This window comes from Haliotis asinina, chromosome 3 (genome assembly GCF_037392515.1).
Source record: "Haliotis asinina isolate JCU_RB_2024 chromosome 3, JCU_Hal_asi_v2, whole genome shotgun sequence".
Lineage (NCBI taxonomy): Eukaryota > Metazoa > Mollusca > Gastropoda > Lepetellida > Haliotidae > Haliotis > Haliotis asinina.
The window spans coordinates 42,734,235-42,758,617 of NC_090282.1; the positions used below are offsets into that span (position 1 = coordinate 42,734,235).

Sequence of the window (24,383 nt, forward strand, 5' to 3'; positions counted from 1 at the left end):
ATCATGTTACGCACACTGGACTCCTACGTATGCAACGGATCAGTCCTTGTAATATTGGTACAGTTATATATGAGTGGGTACTGGAATATATGATCTAGTTTCTGTGTGTCATGCATAACGCTGAGCTTTTTTAGTGATAGATTATGTCCTATATGACATTTTAAATTCTGCTATAATGATCATAAAGGTTGCTTCAAGAAGGATGAATTCCAACATAAATACTGACAAATTCCTTCATAATAGTTTCAGTACAATTGCAATCTTCAAAACAAAACAAGGATGCAACATCAAACAAATCCCAATTGATTAACCCTTGTTTGTTTCCGTCTTAGACACATCAGATACGAGTTTATATTGTCTTTCACTCATCATTTTCAAATAAAACAACCGGAAACTACAGCTAAGTGCAACTGAAAGATCACTATCTCTGTTGATCACCTCAATCTGTTTGGATATTGCCCACTTTTATTATTGACCTTCAAAATACTGAAACTGTTGATAGCTGGAATTCCCAAACATTGTACTTGAAACATTATTCACAAAAAGGATATATTCAACCTGATCATTTCGTCCCATCTTTCTGAAATAATTCACCAGAAACACAAAAGATATTAACTCAGTTTGAGAGATATTTGGAAAGATACTGACACAACTAATCAAGGACAAGCACACTCACATACACACACCATTATCTAACATAATCAGTCTCTTATATCAGTTTAGACATCAAACAACTTAAAACCTGTACACAAATCAAACATGTTATTGAGTCTGACAGATCATTGCTAGTTCAGATTTATAATATCTGTAATATTTGCCTTGAGCTTTTTCTATGATCAAAATGGCCCATAACTAGACAGTCCAGGCACAGAAAAACAGCTGATGTGAAAAAGTCAAAATTGGATCTAAATGAACGGTTTCCGACTTCAGTGAGCCAGTTGAAAACACAGCACTGCATCTGGAGGCCATAGGCTAAGCTAAGGGATCGATTGATACTTGCAGTTACATATTACACATCGTCATATTATCGTCGTACCCTTCACCCATTGATAACATCAGATGGACACTCTTGTTCTGAATGTTAGCTTAGATATTGATATTTTAAGTTTGCAATATCAGTGAACATGTTTTGTCAAATCTGGGCAGACACAAGGTGACCCTATCTTCATTAAATATCATTTTGTTACATTATCAGGCACATGTTTGAATATAATGAAAAACATGAAACACAGACAGTTTGGTCATTGTATACCACACTGTGAATTACTGACCCAAAACACAGGAGAATTCAACAGAGTTTTGCTTTAGCACTGTATAGTTTTTAAGTCATACTGTATGTAAAGTAATAGTGACGCATGTCATCAGACATTTCATAGTTTACAGAAACTTGTTACCGTATGGTATCTGCACCACCAAAATACATCAGATCAACAACAGCAGTAAGCTCACTACACTCCAACATGGTCTGGATCTTGAAGCAATGTTTCCCCTCCAAACTTTCAGCATGCAAATATGAACCCATAAGATATGAAAGGGAAATCTTGGAAAAGCGTCAAGGCTTGAAAGTGTGTGTTTAATCAGTTTGTGTCATTTGAGATCTTCTCCTGGAAACAGACCTTTCCCCATGGGGGGTAGGAAATCCACAACAAGAAAAAAATATGTCTCCTTACCAACAGTCTATGTTGTTCTTTGGTCTCAAAATGCAAACAAACATATCAGCGCATCTCTGATAATGTTTCCTTAAGTACTGTTTCAGATACATTCCACAAAACAATAGAGGACATAACATGTATGCAAGATGGTCTCCTGTTAAAGTGTCCAAGTATCTACCTGAGAGTGGGGAGTCACTCATTCGCGTGACTGAGTGATCAAGGACGGATAAATTCTGCATGTCAAACAAAAAGTGTTATTTATAAAAACAAATGAACAAAATTTGCCACAGTCACTGATAGATCAAGTTATTGGTTGACATAAAAGAAAACGTAAAAAGAGGACTTTAAATAGAAACATTATTTCAATTTTTTCTGAAAACTTATTCAATACAGATTTACCTTATATAAGTGCTTGTTCATGTACACGAATGCACACAGATGTGCCATCGCATTTAAACACATCTACTTTCCTCCCACACACTACAGACACACGAACCATCCTCACAACATTGTAACACATACAAGAAATGCCTTTTGGAACCCCTAGCAAAAGTAGTGAGTTTTTTCCGGCATTTTCGACTTCTGTGCAAATTTAACCAAAATATTCTTTTAACATTTTCCGAAAGCTTTTTCAATGCAGATTTACCTGAATACACATAGGTCTGCCATCGTGCTGAAACAGATCTACTTTCCTCCCAAAGCCTAAATGACAAGGTACTTATATCAATGCAAGCCAAGAGGTGATTCTTACAACACTGAGTAAAGGAACAATAATTTAATTTATGTGGAAACAAAACCTGAAGTAAATCAGTAACATCTGAATTCCCTCTCAGATTTCATTCATGGACACTCTTAATATTTAAAAAAAAATATGATCAGCTAAACATGTTCAGTGTGGTGCTACAAACTTGAAGCATAAGATATTGAGAGATCAAGGTGGAGACAGGAGGGATGAAACTTATAATGGTTTGGTATGCGGTAGAATTACAGATGGTGAAAAACAGGACAAATAGAAGTAAAATTATCTTTCAAAGTTGGAAAATACAGTGAAATTCTTAAACCAGCACTTCAAAACAAAAAGAACATGTGTTCCAAGAACAGACAGTTGATACATTTACATCAAAGTCCACCCTCATATCAAGCAGTAATTCTCTGACTAACTCCATGCCGTAATTAAGATGCATTGGAACTAACAAATTGGCACTTTAAATACAGATGAGACAGAATCCTTAACTTGCATCAGAAGACATAGCATTGCCAATGAAGCCAAAGCTTTCCTGTTCATGGCTTAAATATACACCACTTCTAACACTGATTATAAAAGATAGCCTACTTGAATGTTCATTAATTTGACATACAATTGTATCCTGTCCAACATTTTTGCAAGAGAAGATGACGCCAACCTCACGTACGCACATTTTCCTAATCAGTGGAGGACTTTATAAGTAATGGCTGGCGTGCTAATTGGAACCCGTCTATCACATTACCTCTCCCCCAACTAATGACTCCATATCAATAATGTAAGGGGAACAGGAATCGTATCTCGATATTTTCACATTTACTCTATCATGAAGCATTATCAGTGTCGATCGAAGTACCAACATCCAATTTTCCCCAATCGATGTGAATATGTCTCCCGTTTCATACGTACGCTTGCTAAAATCACTGAAGCACATTTTGCACAGGAAATTCTCCATCTATCATACAGCAAATTTAACAAGACAGGAAATTAAAAGATTTGGATCTCGAATCCCTGGCAAGGGAGGAATCTGCCTTCTGGTTTTAGAGGTGGTGCAAGGAGTAAAACAATTTTTAACTAATACAGCCTTTCAGAAATTTCAGTTGAACTGATATGAGCAACAGGAAAGAAAAAAAAGGGCAGCAAAATTGAATAACATCCAGATTTTACTGACTAGCTTTCATTTCTTTTGATAGATACTAGCAGCATTGGTGAAAGTAATTTCAAATATCTGCTTGGCACAAAACATTAACATGTACGAGTAATAAAAGCACACACAAAGACTGCATTAATGTCTTGTCACAATAACTAGCTCACAAAAGCTCACTCTCGAAAAACTTCAACTTTGAAAGAATTTTCAAGTTAAAAATGACAAAAGTGTTTAGAAAATTTGCGCTAGATAGATCACTGTGTAGAAAAAAAAATGAATTGTCACCAAGTTGCATATATACACATAAGAAAAAAATGAATTTCTGAACCAGCTGATTTATGTCCATAAACAATCAATGTATCAACAATCGTACAAAAATGCTTCAATTTTAAATTTGGCATGATGGAAAAAACTGGAGTAACAACATTAAAACTGACACTACATTCCAGACAACTGTTCATAGACAAAGCACTGAATAACCTCAGCATGTTGGTGTCCACCTTAGCATTACATCTACTGCTGTCTAAATATAGCCTCAAGCACTACATCCCAAATGTGTCCTTACAATGCCAGCCACACTGGGAGGAAACAGGTTTAGATGTTCACTTTGCCTGCTTTCTTACACAAACAGACATCCACAGCAGGCAATCTGGTTCCCTATAATTTCTTGGTGGTCAGTAGATATTCAGCATTCTACAATACATGACATTTTATGATACTGGTTACAAAGTTGTACATAATTGTGATCACAATTAAGCATAAAAGGCAATTATCCTTGCAATACTCATATTCAAATGAGGAAATGTCATAAGCTCACTTTCTACATGTGGTCATAAAAGGACATAAAAAAGGTTGTCAGATATTTAATTACAGGAAAATATTATTAATTATACAGTACAGGGTTTTTTTTAGCTCAACCGACAGTATGATTGATTACTACACCAACTGACTGCCTCTATTCTTGAAATCCTTTCCATTCCATTCAGGGATATGAATTAGCTTTCCATTTGACAACTGATGTCACATGCTGTTTTCAAAACCCTAAATAATAATTCACTGATGAAACAGCAAAACATGAAGAATATCAGAGTTGATGTATGACCCCTTGATTGATTCACGGGTTTTCTTTAATTAGCACTATATCCCACTGTCATTGTATGAAAGTATACAATCAATCATGTCAAAAACTGCTTCTATTTTGTTGTCTTTAGGTTTCTTGTGACAATTTATCAATTTTGACCTGGAATCACATGAGAATTGTGCGACTCAGACAGTGAGTGAGTGAGTGAGTGAGTGAGTGAGCGAATGACATTAGTTATATTTGAGAGAGGTCCACTTTATGACCAAAGTATGCAAAGTTTCATGGATAAGTACTGAAATGGACTAAGAGTTATGCTACAAATATAATAGAACACAAGAACAAGAAAACAGAAAACACTTCACAATGTGTAGCAGATTGATGATGCTCTAAGAACAGTTTTCATACAGCTGCAAGCGAGTAGGTTCGGTTTTATGCGGCTTCCAGCAATTTCATGGCAAGGGATACCAGAAATGGATTTCACACCAGGCATGTGGAGAATCAAACTCGGGTCTTCAGCATGACACTCAGCATACCCATCAAACAAGGCTACCCATTGCCTCACAATCATCTGTGACAATACCACTCTCCAGTTATTGTATACCGATGCTTCAAAGTGAAATAAGTAATGCAACAATCTATGGTCCAGTACGCCTCCGCATACCAACACAAGTCACTACTCTTTCACAAGCCTTTATATGAACCATGGATTGAAAGGAGGGCCTTACCACTGATAATGATCAGCTGTGTGTAGGTGAAAACCAGGTACAGCAACTCCCACCAGAACTAATTCATGAGTCACTTCCTTCAATGTCAGCTGCACGCCTCAATACTGTGACCTCCAGATCCCAGTTCTCACATAATTTATTGAGCCATAAGGTCACCCTCATTACAGACACCAACCATATAGGGTATGTTTTCCTCCGATCTCCTCATGTAAATATACTATCTCATTTGCAAGCTTCTCTCATACATTCAGTACCTTTGATGTTTGTAAGATCAGTGTTACTGTAAGGTTAAAAAAATTCATGCTTAGTGGGTGGATATGGTTCCATCAATTTCAGGGCAGAAGCACAAGAATATTCTTCAATATTGTAATAAGGGAAATGACACCTGGTCTAAGTTAATGCTTTCGTCTCTATGTGACGTCATCAAGATGTGGATACCAACACAATGGAAACATAAGTCTAGTAAAGCTTCTGTGTTTAGGATTTAGAGAGAATAGGTGATCAAACTTAGGATAGATACATTTAATGACACAGACACCATCAACAACTTGAAAAGATAAAGATAAAATTGTTATTGTCTGTTTTATAGTCAATGGGTTCGGGAACATTTGGCAAGCCTGAGTTTCAAGTGCCACAGTTTCAAATGTGAAGGGTCGCCAGAGGCTGAATTCCACACACTGATACCAGTGGTAAATAGGTGATTTACAGGTTTATAGGAATTCAGAAATGTGGGGTAGCAACAGTTGGGGTAATACAACTATTTGCTTAAACAAGAACATATCCTATGCAATATGGAGTGCAAAGGAGAAGGGTGTGATAAGTCTTGGATGTTCGTTGCTGAAAGTTTGTGGGTAGGAGAAAGAATGTGGGTAGCAGCTAAAATAACACTGTGAAAATGTATGGCATCACCGAGTTTCCACATTGTCGAAAAAGGGAACTATTCAATTCATCTGGGTGTTACCATGATAACGCTATGAAATATTATATTTAAGCTGCCGGGCAGAACAACTTTGATGACCCAGCAATTCTTGGTTTTTCCACACTGTATGTTATCGCTGAAACTCCTAGCATTTCAATGACAAATGAGCCAATGAGGGTGATTTGGACAACAATGAAAAATCCCTGCCCACCAATTTCGTAATTGTCAGCAACAGCTAAACTTGTATTTTCCATGTATCTTCAAATCTATTCAACATTAGAATCTTCCTACTAAAAGTATCACACTTCCCCATAGGCCTGAAACCAAATCAACCCAACAACTGGCACATTCATGGACACCCATGAGGTTTCTACACAACACACGAGGTGAAAGTATTTCCTTTGTGTGGGACGGCCACCATGTCATCATGTCTTACAATAGCCAACTTGAGGGAAGAAGAATCTTGTGTGTTCAGGTTTACCTGATAGTACCTGAGGCCCTAACCTAATCTAGGTCACACACATAACCCACCACACCTAACTCTGAGTCCTTCAAGACTACACACTCGATGTTCTTTGGCACAATAACATTCATTTAGCACTGGCAGTCCCTATAGCTGACCAACATCAATACACCAACACATAAAAACCAACATTTCAAAAGGATACCTAAATAATGTATATGTGAGTCAAACTGATGAGAGTTGCTGTGGTATAATTTCATATTTCAACATCAGGAAGAAACTTTTTGGTAGTATGAAACGCTGTTTGTTTTAAAAAACCTCCAAACAATCACACTAGTTTATCCTCTGGATACAAAATGATCTGTGTCATAAATACTTCAAGTGGTTATTTCACATTATAACTTGTCATATTTACAAGGTGTCAAATCAACAGTTCTGAAATTATAAATTTATTGTGCCCATTGTATCATACACAGGGTCACAAAATGTTATGAAGTAAACAAACAGAAAAGTGTCTTGACCATTGCAAAGTTCCATTAATTTGATATAACATTCAGTTTATTTCTGCCCTTTGAATTTGTTGCTGAACTCTTCATTTGATGTAAACTGGACCTGATCATTTTATATCGATATGTCACTGAACCAATTGCTCGATTGCAATTAAACATTTCATCATAGATTTCTTAGGTTTTTCAAAAGTGACACTATTAGCTGCTCTTGTGATTTATTTTACTCATGAAACTTACGCAGTTAATTCAACAATAGTCAGTGTCTCTCTATTCAATGACTATAAATGACCAGATGCGACTTCTGTTGGACTGAGTAGCTGCCATCCATTTTTCACACAAAAACTGTCCAGACTCCATCAATTCTTTTGTCAAGCAGACATATGTATTAAAAGCAATATTACTGCCGTACATCTTTCCACATTATATGTGGACAATTCATCTGGACTGTCCATCAACACATAAAAAATTCAAAGTTTGTCGAAGGTTAGTCACAAATCAAAACATATGATGCCACATATCCATAATTCCACTGACGACGATGTTCAAACACAAAGGCTGTTCAAAACCACATTTCAACTAAAAATGTCAATACCTGCCTCTCAGATGTCTACTGGCCATCCTTCATTGTCTAGACGTAACCCCCAACTATCAGAGATATGTCACAAAAAAGGTCTAAAAGACCAGACACATGCAATGGTAGATTATTATTAACCATAATTCTTTACATCTGCAGAAAATTTAAGTGCCTGTCCTTCAAGATCAAACAATATAGCCATGAGGGTTCTTTCTTCTAATGAAAACTAGGGTTTTGATGTTGGCATCCTCGAGCCTGTCGAACTGTTGACATCAAAATGAGGCTGATCATTAAACTGTCTCGACCGCAGGAAGTCACATAGATCATGCTGAACAGCATTAGCCGCTCAATTCTGCTGAATATAAGTTCTGACATTACCAATACATTAAGAACAGGAATGAGCTCAGAATGAAATCATTTGATGTGTCTACATTATGTTTATTAATATAACCGTATTGATTACAATCATCTTCCCAACAGATATAGAGGAGGATAACGAGGGTTTCAGATAAATAGGTCAAAAATAGCATCACTGCATCTTAATGAACTGACTTATGCAGTATCTTTATAGATACTCAGTATCATCCATATTAGGCGATTTTAAGTAATATCATGTACTGTTGTGACATAAAGGTTAATGTCATACGCTTCAATAAAAAGATACACATTTGTAAAACAATTCTTCCATGCTAACAACTGATGACAAAAATATTGTTTAAAAGGCTTTTTCAAAATAGAGAAGTAAATCCAGTTCTACTCCAGAAAAGAACACTACCACCAATTTGAGTCAAAGTCAAACTTGTTACCATGGAAACACAAAAACATCTTTCATTCAGAAATCCAAAACTACCAAAAGGCACAAGAAGACCACCAGATCTATATATGTGCCATGTTTGGTGAAGAAACATTGAACGGTTTTAGAATTCTGCTTCGGAGAAAGAGTACATTGACCAATTTGAGTCAAAATCAAACCTGTTGCCATGGAAACGCAAAAAATATTTTATTTGGACATCCAAAACTATCAAAAGGCACCAGTAGACCACCAGATGTGCCAAGTTTGATGAAGAAATACTGAACGGTATGACAGTAATGATCCGGAAACAACAAATGTGCACTGACGGACGATTGGACACAGTCTTTTTTAATACCCTCCTGCAAAAAGCGTTGTGGGGGACAACAATGGACACACACAACAGACCTCCTTCCTTGATAACAACACGCCCTTCGTCTCCACAACTTAAATAACAAAACGAAAGAAAATTAAATAAAAACACCTTTCAAGAATAATCTGTTACAAACCCTATTATTACTGTGCTACAAACACGGACCCATCGAAACAAAAGAGTAACATTATTCTCTAGCATAATGAAATTACAATAACTATAGCCTCTATCCAAACACGCACCAAGTTTATTTGATTACCTAAGACTACAGACAACGGCAGTGACTTGAGTGTCCGACGGGAAATGTTCCTACAAAGCTCAGTGTGGTAGCATCCCTAGGTACTGACAGCCCAGTTAAAATGGTAGTGCTGCCTAATCAATAGGATGCCATGCAAGTAAAGCACAACCCTATCACAGCAGTAGAAGGTCCTTCGGGACTTAATACTCTAGCTAGGAGGTGTCAGATCCACCTAAATTGGAATTATTTTCGCAAATTGACTAGGGTTGATTGTCAATGTTGAATGAATGACCCAGCTAAATAGGACTGAAGAAACTGTCAAATCTGAAAGCACTTTTGTCTTCAGGTGTGTAAGGAACAAGTAGGTTTTGATGCCGCTAACATAGCAAAATTAGGAGCTTCACAAATTGTACTGATGAGGTACATGACACCAGGGTTTCCTATGTAACAAGAAAATGTACTTTCCCTTGGACCATTGTCCTCATTGAGACCTGTTCAAGTGCTACCAATCTTCTGTAGAGAGCCAGTGAGGCAGAAGCTAGTATACAATCAGGGTATCATTTATTTCATACTTTGCACTCTATATTATATAGCCAACTTGCACCAGCATTCTTGAAGCTTGCATCTGGGACATCACCCTAGTTGTGAGAGCATGAATTGATGAAGCATTTAGCAACATCTACCGGGGTAAAACACAACAAGACTGGGGATGCCCAAAATGGTCTGGGGATGCCCAATTGTGGACAGCAATATATATGTTTAGATAGTAACACTTAAAATCTCCAGGCTAATCCAAACTCCTTTCACTATTCAAGAATATTTCAAAAACTTTAAAAACATGTATCCATTTGTTCTTTAATAGGTCAATGTGCCATGTTACTTGCTTGCTGTTCAACACCACATGCAGCAAATATTCCAGCTATACAGCAGTTGACTGTAATTAATTGAGGTAACCCAGTGATCAACAGCATGAGCATCAGTCTACACAACTGGAATATGATTACATGTGTCAACAAAGTCAGCCTGATCAAACGATCTCATTAGTTGCCTCTTACAACAAGCATGCTTTGCTGAAGACAAATACTAGTCTGGAACTTCATGAGTTGGGCCAATGTAACATACCATTCAAACGTAACATCATTTTTGAAAGACACAAGGTGACTTACAGTAAATATCTCGTGTATAAACTAATGTCAACCTTGCTGTTTCTCTTCCCCAATAAGTATCTTTACATTGATGAAGTACATATGAATTCTTCAACACAATTATCACACAGACTGCAGACACTTCATAATTCAAACTAGTTATTATTTCCATAAAAAGAAGGCCACATTCCTCTATCTATTCAAACCAGGGGCCCGTTTCACAAAACTCTCGTAAGCCTAAGGTCTCGTAACTTTTCTCGTAGCATTGGTACCTCCTATACTGAAACATAGAAAGCAGGAATGCTACGAGGAAAGTTACGAGATCTTAGGCTTACGAGAGTTTTGTGAAACGGGCCCCAGGTACTTTTTCGTATCAAAAAAGGTAATATTTTTATGTCAAAAATTATCTTGACAAGAAGAGTCATAAATCAGATTTTGAAATGCAGTCTGTGGTAAAATGGAAATTTGTGATGCAATGGAAAATAAACTATGTGCATTTTTCATAATTTGTCATCAATAATTTCTAGTTCACAATGCTAAAAAAGAATAGTTCAATATCATCAACTGCTTCATCAAAACAAGGAGAACATCTCTACTTTTTCATGAAATAAGGGTCATTTTCACAAGGTTATCACCAACCTACAACCATTTAAACATACAGACACTGAGGAGGACACTCAGTTCTTGCAGGAAGAAGATTGCTTTGCCAAGTGAACATGTTTGCTGAATGTAAAATATACCGACAGGCCGTTAACAGATATTCAGGAAACGAAAAATATTTCTAACAAAATGAAACGATAAAAATAGTTCCCACCGCCTTGGAGCCAACATGTGATACTGGGCATAGTTAGCCAACATTTGGAAAGAGATGCAAGAGTACAAAATTCAATTGCTCCAAGGGCTACAGATACAAGGTTGCCCTTCAAGGTAAATGAAAGACTGGAAAAGAAGAACTCAATTTACTAATTGAGAGCTAAGCCATGTTTATCACCTAGCTGGTGAACTTCATGTGTAGATGAATAGGGTTCTAGCGCCATCTTTTACCAAGCTTGTTCTCCAACAAAATGCAATCACTCATGGCACAATGCTGCCTAACCAAGACACCTCTGTATGTTCAATGCTCAATGGAACAGATTTATCAGCTTTTGTCATTGAATATGATACCGAATGTGTGCCAATTTTCTTGATTTGGCCAACAGCACAGAACACATGTACAGACATACTTCTACTCCACAGATGCTAATATATGTATCAGGAAATTTTTCTTATTGTACAGTACTTTCCAGTGCAAATTGTTACTGCCCCTAACTGATAGCCTCCTCTTCACTTGCTGCCTCTTGATATTGCCAGCAAAGGAATACCCCATCTCTGTTAGATGTAAGGCTGTAGGCCACAGACAAGATGTGTTTTGGGAAGGGCACCCGCCTATTCTCCTGGAATAATGTGAAGGCATCACAATATTGATGTCTTGGGCCATCAACCACAACTTATGAAGACTTCCACACCATGTCTGACCTAAAGTAACTTGTAGTTCCTGAATTAAGCCATGTATGTACTTTTCAATAATTCCCTAAGGGAACCTTGAAGTCTCAGAGATGCGAATATGACTGGCATCTCTGAGAAAATCAAAACATGATGGAAAGGGGGTGAATAGAATATCAATTATAACTTCCGCAGTCTATTAGAGAGACACTGTATCACATGCATCGTGTGAGCCAAACATGTCAGCCATATTGCGAGTTCACTGGAAGAGCTTTAGATTGTCAAGGGAGGTAACTGAGCACTAATAATTAGAGAATCCTGAAAAAATTCGTTTAAAGCAAAGTGCAATGTGATTAAATGAATGCAACAAGTAAATGATAAATGAATGTACATCAACAACAACTACACAAACCTCTCCACCCTGAATCCCCCTCACCATTAAAAATGACATAACATAATGAACCATTACGAACCATTCAAGTACTTATACATTTACATGAACTGTGGCTAAAGCATACCTCTACACTAAGAATGAGCAATGTCAGATAAAGCACTGTAGTTGTCATTAAGCATCAGTTTCTTTACCCAGTAATCTGTCTTATTCTTCAGCTCATTACATGACTATCTACTGATAATATTGATATTGTAGGTTGAAATCAATGTGACATGCTGACGTTGTAACATGGCACTGATGTATTGCCACTGATCCATAGAAAACGGCATGGCATCAATGGTATGATCAATCGTAGCACCCAAAAAGATACAGCACAAAATGATGGATGTAATATGAGAGATCAATATCACCGATAACATACAATGGAACTGTATGTCAAAGGAAACATGGCTCAGGACAAGGGGATTAATTCTTTAATGTAAATACTCCTTTGTGTCAATACATATGGCCTCAACATTGACCTGAACAAAAAGCTAACACAATAAATGTTATCAGATGTCAATTTTTGTCACTGAACAATTGTTTGAAAGTACTAATGAAGTTATTATCCGAAATCACAATCATAAACATTTTGCTTCTGTGAGGCAATAAAACAGAATTAATGTTGTTTTTTCAGTGAAAGATTTTGAAGTAAGTCTAGAGCATACATAATTACATTCCTTTAGTCTCTGAGTGGTTACACTCCATCCCACAAAATGCCCAGAATGCTGAACCGCACCTGCTACATGAAAGGCAGGCATCCAAATTGCTGTCTTGCATCTCTTATTTTCAGGCTAGACTAGACAAATGATAACAGTACATCAATTTCTAATTGAAACTATCTACGATTAGAGAAGTTCCCATTCATCAGCCAAGTTTACAGTGAACACTGGGACAGGAGTCCAAACCCTCCCAAATTACTAAATTAAACAATTATATAGATATGTCCTGAACATTTACACAGGGACAGAACCACTGAATTTGGGGGATTTTCCTACATGGACGCAAACTCATTTCTAAAACTGCAATCTCCAAACCTATGCACTAGCTACTTGTTTAAATGGGAGCTTTCGGGGAAACTGTCAATAATACATACTGATGATGCAATCTGTGAGAGACTTAGTAAATAGGCGCTAACTTTAAGTAAAATTCCTGTCCCATGACAACAGGGAGCACAGGAATGATCTTCAGCCATTGTTTTCTTTGATTTCAAATGAACTGAGGAGTTCAGCATGATGAACAAAAGCAGGGACTGGCATGTAGATGTGCTTCAAAGTCCATTTTCAGCTCACAGTCTGATATAAAAAATACATAAGAGACAAGAATTAATTTTACAACATTATATATATAATGACATATTGAGACTGTCGGCCTATCTAACAGAAGATGCCTTTAACAAAAAGCAAGATTAGGTCTTTCTTGTGTAACTTCACAGGGACTTCTATGGGTTCACACAGGCCTCTAAGGGACCTGATGAATACACTGCCACCTCTTCATTACCTTGGTTATCAACACACAAAAAAATTGAATCTTCCTCCAGTCATTAAAATGCCAGGCAAGTATACAAGGCACTCCATAACAGGCAATGCTCCACATGTCCCTGCAGGCTGTAATTATGTCATGGAGATTAATTTTAGCTCTACCTTAATCAGTTAATCACAATATACACATAAAAGTTCATTACTTTACCTACACAAACAATAACTGTCAAAGCAACATGCATGCAGCTATGAGGACACTGTGCCCATGTTTAGATGAAGGATACACAAGGACATGAGAATGTCACGTCATCAATTTACTCCCCTTTGAGAAACAGTATGGACATTGTGTTGAGACAATCATACCAGTGAACAAACAACTGCATTAGGCAATATTACACGACATGCACTTATGTCATATTGTGTCATGACTGATTAAGAAAAATTTGGACTTCTTCAAATAAGTTGATGCACTGGTTCTTTTGACATGTTCAATCAAGTTGACGGTTGACGGTTCAAGCTGGTAAATGCAATGAGACATTTCAACCTTTTCTTCATCGTAACTGCATTTTATCAGACACAGCAGTAAAAACACATCAAGTCTTGTAGTATGTATCTTGTATTTTATTCATTCAAAGTAACAGTATAACAATATCATGTTCACTTCCGAAGTCCGACTTGATGTCCAAAGAGGAGGCAAATGCTCTCTCTCTCAAGATAAGCTGACCTGTATGTTGTAGTGTGAACAAAAATAAATCTGAATGAAATTTTTGGCCTTTTGGAAAAATATACTAATGGAAACAAGGAAGGGAACAACAAATGCAAGTATTCCCATATTCTTTTAGACATGCTTTTTATTGCAGTGTGTCTTTCAAAAGAGATTGACAACTGTTAATTAAAAATTGAATCATTATCTATAAATACTGCATAACCTTGAGTCAAAATGACAAAGTCTTGTGAAATAAAGATATTTTACGTCACCAGTGAGTGGCGAGACATTTACAATATTTTGTGCATTGTGTGAATAAAGCAAAACTTTATTTTACTGCAAAAGTTTCCATAGAATACTCTAGAAGACTCAGTTTTCATATCAATAATCGCAAATATTTTCCCTCATCAATTATTGATCTTCTCAGCCAGGCTTAACTGTGGGTGAAGATCAGAATTATCCTTCAATAAAGTCAATTGCCAGTGAAAGAGGTATTCTGGACCAGTTGGTCGCGAATGCCATTGATGACGCAACTAAAGAGTAAACACATCACAGGAATAACACTGTCACTATGTTATCAGGGCAAAAACGACCTCAGCAGGAAAATCACAGCTCCTGCCCAGCCACTCTCTCAATACAACCAAGCCTGTGCCGGAACTACATTCTTTTGTACTTCTACACTCCTTTTCCAGGTCATACTGGAGCGTTAAAAAATACCCCACTTATTTTTAAGTCAATACAACGACTAGAGGCTGTAAGTATTACGTCATTATCAGCATTTACAGGGATTTCCAAGAAGATTATTGATTGTAGTTTAATACTCCTGTAAAAGGAAATTGTAATTAATAAAGGTTACAAATATCCCAGGGGAACAAAACCAAAATATATGATTACAATACTTGATTCTCTATACTTTTTCTGCTCAAATTTCGGACCATCAGAACCAAAAAGGAAATTCCAGAGACTATGCTTTATGTTCTGAAATCTAATAAATATAATTACATTTGAAACCCTTCATCATCCTAAGAAATAAAATCTTCCCACAAAACAAGAATTGCTGAAAATTTATTGCATTATGTTTAAAAAAGCCACGAGGAACTAAACTTCTGGGGAAATATTTTTCCAAATGTTTCACAAAGAGTCAATTTACAGATATTTAAACCCATAAACATGGCAGTTGGCAATAGAAACACAAGACATTTACAAAGAATGTCTGACATGTAAGAATAACAATGGAGATATTTTCATTTTTATTTGTGAAAGTTCCATTAATATGAATTATCATAATGAGCAGTAATGGCTCCATGACACTGATGGTGACAGGTTTGTGTGTATCACAAATCAGATCACAGCTCATCTCGTATCATTACAAGTATGTTGACAGACAAATCAGATGGTGAATTTAACCAATCTAACCATGTTTCTGTAAGCAATAATACAATCCACTTATAAGGGTACGGTACTTCCAAACATGGATGTAGGAGTGCATGTTTTCCTTGACAGTGACAGCACACCCTGTTTATAGCTCACCTTGGGAAGCACAAAACAATCTTTTAATAGTATTCACATGTACCTTGGTTGCAAAGTAGGCTTCAAGGGGAAGGCTACAAAATAATATTTGCTCATTGCAGCAGAAGTGCTTTCATACACAAATAGTTGGCATTGATACAACACCCCCTCACTGTAACACAGAATCTTTGAGCCATAAGGAAGCTTTAAAAAAAATTGATGTTGTTGTGTAGGGTATTAAAATATGTTCTAAAAAGGGAAGACTGATATTTTGTACTACCTTACACACTGCCATTAACAATGAGCTTTAAGTGATTTAACGAGGAGCGAACCTTTTCAGCCAAAGGACGTAACAAACATAGTCCTTCTTTCAAAGGACATACAATGAACAGAACACAAGGTGATCACTACAGCATGTGTAACATACAGTGTACCAGTTAGCCCTAAAGACAAGCATAATTTCTGCCTTTAAATCCACTCTGCCATGTAACCCAAAGAACAATGTCACTACAATTACAGCAGCAGCCCGTGGGGGGCCAGCAAGTCAACCTCATTACAAGATCAAATCACAGAACTTGACATTATATGAGGTGTGTAACATTTCTGTGTGTAACATGGTCAACATTTCTCAGTATTTTTGCTATTGAGGATGTTTAGGATGGTCAGAGGTTGGCCGTGTCACTCGAACATGTGCACAGTGGGCTTTATTTATAAGGAAAAGGAGATCTGTAAGTAACCGTATCATATTCAACATCAATTCTGCAGCAGATTAACATCATTTTTTTTACTATTTTTTTTGGCAAAATTACTTCCTATGCCCAAGACCAAGGTATGATTTCATACGTTTTGCCTACCTGCATCAGGTGCAACAAAGTACATCATACAGGTTGCATCTCTGAAGAATCCCTGATTACCACCTTAGGAATATCACCACACAATGTTCTGTTTTTTGCCATGCATACTAGTATGCACAACAAATTATACATTTCATGGCTCCTTTCCGGTTGTTACGATCATCAAAAGGGTGCCACAGTAAAACAGAATTTATAGTCCACCTTTACCAATCATATCAGAATTTGCATTTCGTAATAGCATTTTGCAGTAGCTATGGCACCATCTGTTACTGTGGTTGAAATAACTAAAATGCATCAATTTGGAAGCCCTTATTTTCTATCTCCCTTGGTCCCACATATATGCGCTGATTGGGTTTGGTCTTGATTGTGTTCACACTGGTATGCGTTTCATTTCAAATAGAAGTGAAGCACAAGTGAAACCGAAGTATCAAGGAAACGCGCTTTTCCTGCAAATATCTATAGCACTATCCCTCTTGCCCCGAGCAACATCAAAGAAACGCTTAAACTCGGACCTCCAGTAACATAATTATTGATACAAGAAATCAATCAAGCAACTTTTCATTAAAGTCTGCTTTCGTGTGACAGTCTGGAGATAATTTCAGAGGTTCAAAAAGTGAGGTAATAAATATGGCCGATTTCTTCCAAAGTGGTTTGAACAATGGAAACGCAACATATGAATATTGGCTTTGGGATTCAGAAACTGATGCGAACATGACTCACAAGGAACAAAATGTTCATACTTCTAAACGACAACTGTCAGTAACAAAGAATGAATTATAAATAGCCAGCTAAACTGACCTCGAAAAACATTTGCACATTTACTAACACTGGTAGAAGACAGCTTGGTTTGGCATGGTCTCGATTGGTTGTTTTTGCACATTACAAAATTGGACCAATGATAATCAGAGAAGTCTAGATCCGATCTAGTACAGATAAACCCATTATGTCCGGTACACCTGAAGTGAACTTATACAGGCCAAACAAGGAGTCCTCTGAAATATAACATTTTTTATCTCTGAAAGCATTATGATTGGTCGAGTTTTTCATTTGAAAAGAAAACACTATATCCATACTATTGAGGAAATGATTCAACTACTGTCATCTAACATGAGAATAAGCCAGAAAGATGTGTGTCAAATCAAAATGTGTCTGCACACTTGTGCAACAGCAATAACATTCAAGCTTATAACTGAGACTCCATTATTGGATAAACCATCCCATCTATAGATTATAAATATCATTATGTTGGTGATTAATAACCTGAGCTACTAAAACAGCAGGTATAGTTATATAGCCTATAAAAAAGTGGAATTACGCCACTTATACTGCTACGCATCAGATCAAACCAGCGATTAATGTACCATATCAAAGCTAGATTTTGCCATCAATTTCTGGGAGAACTAATGCTACATCTAATCCAGTCTGCCAGCTTCACAAATGCCAGGCCTTCAATCAAGACTGAATTAACCCCAACCAAAGACTGATATACTACTACCTTTCCCAAACAGTAAGGAAGGGCATTCAATCAAAAAGAAAGCTATTTCCTTGGTTCGAACAACAAAGACAAAATCAGGAATGAAAGGGTCAACCTCGAAGTGCTAGTCAAAGAAACGCTGACACACGAAGGCTCTGAGCAGCCTGTTTATGCTTGCTCATGGAATGGGTCTGAATAATCAGTTATATTGAATTTTGGGTCGTATTTTACAAAAGAGAGGTCACACTGCACAGGAATGATCAACGCGACAGTGCAAATTGTTCACCCGCAAATATTCTGTTTAGCATTCATGCAATCAGCTAGGAGACTATCAGCATGACCTGTTATGGTGCAGGGTTCCTAGTCATTGCCATTCCTCATTTATATCTTCCATAGCAATTACAACCAACCCCAGTAACTGAACCTTTCAAAGTTAATCATTCAGTTCTATCACTGATTTTGTAACTTCTAACTAGATACTATCCAGTATCTAGATGATCAGAGCATTACAATGGAGGATTATAATAATCTGATGTCTTGCCAGAAAAACACAAAAACACAAGGTAATACAACTGCCCGAATTGTGCTATGATACTGTGCGAAGTTTCTGCTGTTAGCATGGCGAGCAATGATCCATTTTCCTGAGCAAGATATAATTCTAGGCTGCATCAGCCATTTTGTACTCCACGCAGCGATGAGGCTCTTGTGGAAAAAACATCTTGTGTTGGATAATAGACCAGCAGGTGTGGAATTGCCATGCCTCAGTCGTCACTTCCTCATTCACTGCCAGACAAGTCACAGTCACCATATCCCTGGAAAAATGTCTATGGGTAAATTTAGTAGAGGCTATTACTCCTCTTGCAGTGGACTCCAAGTGTAATAGGTGTACATGTTGTCCCTAGAAATAGCCCCTTAGACTAGTCCCCATCAACTCATCATGGTTAGGGTTATTGTCTGGCTAGTACCAATCACTGATCTGTCTGCTTCACAGTTGACTATTTTTACAGGCTGTCAGCATAATCTAAACTATTGCTGTGTGTGGTATTTAACAATAAATAGTATGCTTGAAACAAAATCAGATACCCACACCCCTATCCTGTTATATCCTATGATAGTTTTGAGATGATGAAATCATCCCACCACATGAATGGGTGGAATTTCATATTGAGTTTGAATACATCTGTTCGAAGATACTTTTAGGACAAAATATACATTTTATTGTGACCAAACAGAAAACACGTGCTCAAAAACTGAGCTCAACTTAAATAAAGTACATAATGTTTACAAGACCTGAATAACCACAGTGGAAGCTGTCTAAACCAGCACTCACTGGGACTGAAGAAATAATCCGGGTTAGACAATGTGCTGGATATTATAGCTGATGATAAATGCACACGCCTTGAATGGGACTGAGATTTCAAGCCGGTTTTGACAACTTGCTGGACTGGATAGATGCTGGTTTTGACAGCTTCCACTGTATTTAGAGAGACTTTACGGATAACAACTTCTTTAATTTTTTTGGCTTGAATATTGACCTGCGGAACACACACATTTAGTTAAATGTGCAGTATTTCATAACATTCTGACGTGATTGTTAGCATTTCTGAAGTCTCCCTTACTTAACTCGTCCACCAGCACCTGAACAACTGACAATTAAATGAATCAATATCCAGAAGTCAACAAAGTCATCATTCCTGATTGATGGATATAGATTTCTAGCTTGCATGATAGGCTAGATTTTAAGCACAAAAATTGACCACAAATCACTTGACAATTTTCCAACCCTTATAAGTTGCTGCAAGCACATCCTGTTTAAGGGAACAAGTATGACAACTTCGAAAGCCCTGACCTATTTCCACATTATTGCATCAACTGACTGCCAATGATATCAGTATGAAGTGGGTTCTGGACTCATGGCTCCGATTATTTAGGCAATCAATGTCGGGGCAATAATGTATCAACGTGATGAAACAGAGGTTACAATTACACCTCTCTGTGTGTTTATAAGACTAACTATTACGACAGATCAGAACAAAACAAAATGGTCAAAATTGCAAAGTTATAAACAATTTGAAAGGTTAAGCTTCCACCACAGTCAGAACTTTCTGACAAAGTGTAGAACTGCATAAAAACAAACTTACAAAGTCAGGTCCCTCCTGATGATTCAAAGCTTCATGGCCCAACAATGACAATTATCAAGAATCATAAATTTCCAAGCACATCTGTCGAACAAACTGATCAATATAGCACTTAGGCTAAGTAAATAATGCACTGAGTATCAACAAAGGTGCCAGTATTGCTTTAACAGTAAATCTTCACATTCAAATTATCACCCCAATGTGCAACATACTGATAGATGTGTCCACAGTTAGTAGACAAGACACAGCCATGAAAAATGTGACAGAAAACCACATATAACCTAATCAGAAAAACGAACAGGAGGCAATACATGACATATCACACATTCTATAACTTGATTATACCATGGCAATGTAATGAAAGATAACAGACTGGGAGACAGGGGGATCAGAGGTTGCAGTCGGTGCTTGATGGCAGCAACAATGTTGAGACAATAGGTGTCAACGTGTGCTCACTGTGCCATACCCTACACTATGTTATCTCACATTTACAGCCTCAAGTCACTGAATCAGATATAACAACATGGAAAGCCTATCACAAAACACCCAGATAGTATTGATCGCCTTTCCGACCGAGCAAACAATATTGACAGGTAGAGTCTAACAACATCAGTGCTGTTACAAGCCATGGCTAAACCAACACATTATGCCCGTCTACTCAGTGCATCATGTTATCAAAGAGGAAATACTTCGGAAAAGGTGGATGATTATTTCTAATCAGATAGTCATCGCTGAGCTTTTAACGAAGTTACAGGCAGACTTTCTTTTCTATGCTGTATGAAGTTGTCATTAACTGTACACATGTACGACATTAAAGTATTTAATCAGTCATGCACTAATTGCACATATTTGTTTGTGCCTGTTGTGACTAAAGCCTCTTCACATTCATATAATTATTCTACAGATACAAACAACAAAAAAAAGCCTTTTATGTATACCAGGTGGAAAATTTCAAACATATTTTCTTAACATATAAATCATGATTGAAATTAATCTTTTGTTTCACTTAAATGTTACTACTGGCTAGCAACCAGTTATCGCCATTTTTAAGCGTTTTTTAAGGATTTGCTCCATTATTTTTATAGGAATGAAAAAATTTGTGTTGATGAGAGATCAGCTATTCACCGATGTTTTCTGCTTGTTTACAGTTACCAAACATGTTTCTCCGAAATGCGGTCAACAGGGAGTGTGGTAGTGTATATTGTGCTTTCCCATCAACTAACAAGACCAATTATCCCCATTTCTGAATTTTTTTATGTTATTCACCTAATTTGACATAAACTTGGTAATAAAACTATCGTGTTTAAACCTTGACATATTGAAGAAATTTCGTAACTGGAATTTGTTTAAAAGAAAGAAATTTAAAAGAAGAAAACTCGCTCTCACTGTGAATGTTGACGGATGCTGATATAAGCTAATGGGAATATGGAGATGTCACGCTGGGTTTGAACTTATGAAAGTTGACATTTCAAGTAGTAGTTTGCAAATTTTGCAATGTTTGTTTTCTCGGGTAAGAACGAAAAGATATAGGTGAAAATTGACAGTTACATTTTGTCAGTATCGTCTGCATAGTATCTGTCGAGTACATAAAATGGAGATGGAAATTCAAAGATAAGTGATTGAATGTTTGCAATTATGGCTATGTTCAGACAAATTAAAATCGTCACTTTTTATGAGCTGAATTGTCAAGCCGTAGACTCACAACACGGCCTGGATGATTTTCATTCAATTCTCATCGTTTATGAAATTTCCAGTCAGCACACTAATGGTGACGTGACGGACCCCCAACGTGTTTGTGTCTCGTCTTCTGAGGGATTCATATTTGTAACGTGTACAACGCAAAATACCCACAGTAATTTTAACCATTGTAACCAATCTTTTTTGTACGTGTCAGTGTGTGAATATACTACAGAAGTATAAGTAAAGCTGTCTGCGCAAGTGCTACAGCCAGGTATTGGCGATAACTGGTCACTAGCAAGTAGAATTCAATAACTATGTTACAGATTAGATTATATTGATATACTTTATGTGAGTAAATTAAGAAGCTCATGTGAATAGTATGCAGATCTTTGGTCAGATATATACTGCACTTTCACATGCTGTATATTGTCGAACAGTGGTGTATTTGGTCAGGGCAAGCAAATCTCTACTGCTTTCTTCTCAAAGAGTATAATCTTTGCACATGTAACTTCAAAGAGATTTACCTGATAATCAGCAAGTTAGACTTTGTGAAACACATATTATTCTGGTTGTTCAAACGTCTGTACTTTCAGATTACACGCAACTAATCCCTCAGGTACAATAGTGATTGCTGTCATACAAGATGTATCAATTACCAATGTCTGGAGACATGATAATTTGATGGTATCTCAGTGGATATGTCCACTGCCATTAGCAGCATAATTACATGAACCAATCCTGTGAGACCACATAAATTTGCCCTGCAAGTAAACACACTGTAAACCAAAAGCAAACCTACAGGGCATCTTAGTCACTGTAAAAACTGTCTGACTACAACTGTCTCACGTGGGACAACACAGGTCTTTCCGAGAATAGTTGCACCAACAAATGTTTCATAACAGGAATGATAACACAACTAAAGGTGATGGTGTCTCAAAATAGGAATTAACAGACAAGAGACGATAACGATTGAAAAAAAGAGTTGTAATACGGAGTAGTGATGCTTTCCCTTTGAAACTGACATCAAGCTGATCCAACCACATCTTGACTCCTATGAAACCTTAGAAATGCATACAAATCTGCTGCTAGAGTTTGCTTCACTGCTGGGTTCAAGCAATGACCATGGATGGTAATCTTTCATTACTAACTATATTCTAAGGATGGAATTCTTAATCTCTAAACTTCATTTTCTTTACTAATAATAAGTTAATGGAACTGATAGAAATGTAACCATAGTAACATTTTTTTTTTCTTAGCAAAGACAAAATCTAAAAAAAATGAAATGTGAAATGAGATTTTAAAACAAAATTCTTAACACTACCTATGTAAGCTAACAGTATAGCAAGGTCTGGACACATGTCTACTACTTTGGGTGAAAAATTCTTTAAGAAGAAATTTAATTTGAATGCAATGCCATGGCCCATCACTTGCCACGGCATATGAGAGCCATTGGTAAGTTCACACACTGCTTCTCTAGGCTTCAATTGTGAAAATACACAGGAATAATTTTTGACATTGATTAGCAATCTGAATTGTAATAAATTGATTATCTGTCTCTTCTTGATAAATGTGTGCACCATCTGATCAGGTTAAGTGCTAAGTTTTGTTTTTATCACCCATGGAGACTGTTCACGAAAATATCAACTTTTCCACTCTCCTAAATGAGAATGTAGAATAATGAACAAGAATTAGTTATTCATGATCCATGAACCCCTTAAAGTAGTATAATACATGTATGGACTGGCTGAATCAACATATGTTTAAATGGGACCTACATCATAAATACATACATTCATCAACAAAGTGATTGTTGACAATATTACATCCTGCTTAGAACACTATTCATACATCAGTTTTTGTCCTGTTTCATAACTGTGTTGGTTGAATTTGAGCAGACGGACATGATCTGGATTCTTACACATTACCAGCAAATCAATGACCCTCCTGACAATGAGAACTGAATGATAAATAAACATAAATCAGTGTCCATTTTTTTTTCTTTTTCTGGGTGAATTGCATCAAAACACTTTCTTTCCAAGGGAAACAGACTCAAGAACTGTGTGCAGCATTCATGATGGTGAGGGATGAGATAGGAAAGTGAAAACTGACTGCATGCGAATGTAACATCACTGAATATTACTACCTTAATTTTGACCTGATAGAGGCCATGATTTTCTTGAACAAGAACCAATCTCTTGGATAATTTGTTGAAGCTGATCAATTGATATGACATGCAAGAACTGTGAAGCGGAAAATAACGTGCTGATG

At 36.9% G+C, this 24,383-nt stretch overlaps 1 protein-coding gene across 2 annotated transcripts in view; it reads right to left on the reverse strand.

The window, feature by feature from the left end:
• Window positions 1-24,383, reverse strand: part of LOC137278051 (syndecan-like) — a 67,678-nt gene that overhangs the window by 39,327 nt on the left and 3,968 nt on the right. The gene's annotated exons all lie outside the window — the stretch shown is intronic.